The sequence below is a fragment of the Euprymna scolopes genome, chromosome 17 (assembly GCF_053919585.1).
Source record: "Euprymna scolopes isolate OS-2025 chromosome 17, ASM5391958v1, whole genome shotgun sequence".
Lineage (NCBI taxonomy): Eukaryota > Metazoa > Mollusca > Cephalopoda > Sepiida > Sepiolidae > Euprymna > Euprymna scolopes.
Genome location: NC_136498.1, coordinates 90545475 through 90549581, shown reverse-complemented (window position 1 = coordinate 90549581; position 4107 = coordinate 90545475). Strand labels below are relative to the sequence as shown.

The following is a 4107-nucleotide window of genomic DNA, read 5'->3' as shown; positions in this document are numbered from 1 at the left end:
CATATATGTAAGCTAAACAATTGCAATTCCTTATTTCAATAACATTCTGTATTTATTTTTACTTATGATTGGAATTTTCAATTCCAAATCTAGCTTCGCAAATTCGAATCCTTGACTATCCTATTTCATATTTGCATTTAACTAATTCCCTATTTCCTTACTTACATGAAAAGGGGCCAGTCCTTTATAATCTAACATTATCACGACCGATGATGAAGGATTTAAACAGAGCTAAACAAGTCCTGCGTTATTTAAAAGGAACTAAAGAGCAGAATTTAGTATTCAGAAAATCAAGAAATCCCCTACAATTAGAAGGGTTTTCGGATTCAGATTGGGAAAACGACGAAGATCAAAAAAGTATATTTAGATATCGTTTCAGACTCTCGGAAAATGGGCCCATTATTTCATGGAAATCTAAAAAGCAGCAGATTGTATCTCTCTCTACGTGTGAAGCAGAATTTATCTCGATCAGATACACGACCCAGGACGCACTCTACCTTAAAAATATCCTAAAGACTATTTTAGAGCCAGACTTTACTAAAAGCCCGTAGTAATTAATTGTGCTAATCAAGCCAGTATAGTCTTAGCACAGAACACGATAATCAACCAAAGATCTAAGCATATAGATATAAAATACCATTTCATAAAAAACAAGGTGAAAAAAGAATCCATTATTTTGAATTACATATCATCAGAACAAAATATCGCTGATGTATTCACGAAACCCGCAACAAGAATAAAGTTACAGCGTTTTTTCTCAAAATTTGTTGGGGGATTTGACTGAATAATTTTTTCTTTTTTTATTTCACGGCCCTGTATGCATATACATTTCTATATATCAAAAGAAAATTAGTCCTGGACAAGCCGTAAAACTGTATAAATTTTATTTGTATTAACACTTTAACCTACTAATGCATAACTAATATTTTTGCTGAAATAAAAAAAAAATTTAAAAGTCAATTTTTTAAAAACCTCTTTGTAATTTTACTTTTCGACAAAATACTTTTTTGTATGCTTATTTTAAGGATCGCAGAAATTACAATTGACATTTATTTTTTTTAGTTCACATTAGTTTTCTTTCTTATTTTTGAAAAATGTCCTATTTTTTAATTGTTTTAATTAACAAAAAACAACAAAAAAACAAAGCAAAACAAAAAACTCTTTAAACGGGTACATATTGCATGTATGTTTATTTTTATGTATACTTATTTATATGTGTGCGTTTTTCTTTTATTTTTTTTTCAAAACTGCATAATAATATTTATGAAATGGTTTCTTTTTCACATACCCACCCCTTTTTAAGGTTAAAATACCTCCCATTTCATTTATTTCTCTTCTCTGTACACACACACACACACACACACACACATATATATATATATATATATATATATATATATATATATATATTTAAATAAATGTTTAGAGGTACAGAATTTATATATAGTTTTAAATAAAATGGTAGGCGGAAGTTTCTCGAGAGCTCTTTCGGCTATCATTTCTTCAGGAGCAAATCGATAGCAACGGGGTTCGGAGGTCTCCCTCCTTCTGCAGCCTTAGACTCTGCTATTGGCCAGCATTTGGTTGACAACCCGTGCTGTGCCGATAGATATAAAATAGATTGGTTCGAGGTGCTACATAGAGCGGACTCCAAAAACCATTTAAAGATTTTGAAGGCCGTCTCTATCGCGGTGCGTCAACCTTCTTTGTGCCGGCAAAAGGAAACATCTAACGCATTGTTTCTCTTTGGGGAACTTTGAATTTTTTCTGCCGCTTTTTTTTTCTCTCTCCCTCGTTGTGCCAACATTTTTAATCGTTTTTTTTTAAACGTAAATAAATTTAATTAATGCCCCCGTACGTTGGCACATTAAATAAGTTCCCCTATAGAACTCTTTATTTTCGTCACAGTACTATTTATATTGCTATCGATTTGCTCCTGAAGAGATGATAGCCGAAAGAGCTCTCGAGAAACTTCCGCCTACCATTTTATTTAAAACTATATATATATATATATATATATATATATATATATATATATATACATGTGTGTGTATGTATGTATATATATATATATATATGTATATATATACCTGATTTGACATTTTGAATATTGAAAATGGCGTCTTTTTACATGCTAAAATATTAAGATCCAACAGATTTATAATTTTTGTTATGTATAATGAGATATAATATATATATATATATATATATATATATATATATATATATATATATATATATATATATATATATATATATATATTCATTTTTGAGCAGAACAGCCACAAGGGACTTCCCCATTATAAAAAATAGGGGGGATGTTGCAATATTTTTGATTCATAATGGGGTATGATCCTACAGAGTCGGGGGATTCTATTTATAAACGATGCTGCTAGGAACTGACGAATCGAATTAACTCACGTTCTTCTACCAACCAATCAGAAACCAGAATTGCTCCATAAATATTAAACCTTTTCTGTAGCCATGTCGCATGTTTTTTTCCGCCTTGACACGGTAAGAATATTGTGCTCTGCGGAAATTACTACGAACCATCGGAAACTGTTCTGTCTACTGCAAACCAGTCACCTCTCAAAACTTGTTTAGATCAACGAACCACCGGAAACTGTTCTGAAACTAAACATGGCTTCTAGGGGATTAGCGGAGCTTGATAGTGATAATTGGTATGAAGGATTGTCCCTACATTGAGTAGTAAAGGGGAAATGGGGACGAGCGCCCCCGGGGAGTAGGGGAGCTGAATAGTGACAATTGGTATGAAGGGTTGCCCTTACATTTACCAAGATCTTATATGTGGGTCGCCCCCATATATGGTTTTTGCTTGCAGTATCTGCCGGGATAGATACTACACTTTGATCTTAACCCGAAGGCCAAGAAAAGAATATTTATTTGCTCCCTCACTGAGCAAATAAGGCACAAGGCCGATTTTTAATGTAAGGAGTGAAGAGGAAATGGGGACCAAATCCCCGTGGAGTAAAAGAGCTGGATAGTGACAATTGGTATGAAGGGTTTCCCCTACATGTACCAAGGTCTCTATTGTGGGGTTGGTAATTATTTGCTCCCTCACTGAGCAAATTAGGCACAAGGCCGAATTTTAATGTGAGGAGTGAAGAGGAAATGGGGACCAGCTTCCCCGGGGAGTATTGGACCTTGATAGTTACAATTGGTATGAAGGGTTGCCCCTACATTGACAAAGGTCTTATATGTGGGGTTGACCCCACATATGATCTTTCCTTGCAGTATCTCCCAGAACCGATACTACACTTTGCTGTTGGCCAAAAGGCCAATAAAAGGGTATTTATTTGGTCTTTGCTTGCAGTATCTGCCGGAACAGATACTACATTTTGATTTTGACCCGAAGGCCAAGAAAAGGATAATTATTTGCTCCCCCACTGAGAAAATAAGGCACAAGGCCGATTTTTAATGTAATGAGTGAAGTGGAAATGGGGACAAACTGCCCGCTGAGTAGGGGAGCTGGATAGTGACAATTGGTATGGTATTTATTTGCTTCCCCACTGAGCTAATTAGGTACAATGCCTTTTTTTTTATTGTGGAGAGAGAGAGGGGGGAGGGAAAGGGGGTCCAGATACTACACTTTGACGTTGGCCAAAAGGACAAGAAAAGGGTATTTATTTGCTCCCCCACCGAGAAAATTAGACAGGAGGCCGATTTTTAATGTGAGGAATGGAGGGGAAATGGGGACGAACTCCCCGGGGAGTAGGGGAGCTGGATAGTGACAATTAGTATGAAGGGTTGCCCCTACATTGACCAAGGTATTAATTATATGTGGGGTTGTCCTCACATATGTTCTCCACTTGCAGTATCTGCCAGAACAGATACTACACTTTGACCTTAGCCAAAAGGCCAAGAAAAGGTAATTTATTTGTCTCTCCCACCGAGCAAATTAGGCACAAGGCCGATTTTTAATGTGAGGAGTGAAGAGGAAATGGGGACCAATTCCCCGGGGAGTAGGGCAGCTTTATAATGACAATTGGTATGAAGGGTTGCCCCTACATTGACCAAGGTCTTATATGTGGAGTTGCCCTCATGTATGGTCTTTGCTTGCAGTATCTGCCGGAACAGATACTACAC

At 36.0% G+C, this 4107-nt stretch overlaps 1 pseudogene; it reads right to left on the bottom strand.

The window, feature by feature from the left end:
- Window positions 1–3762: 3762 nt before the first annotated feature.
- Window positions 3763–3891, bottom strand: LOC145297256 (U2 spliceosomal RNA; annotated as a pseudogene).
- Window positions 3892–4107: the final 216 nt, after the last annotated feature.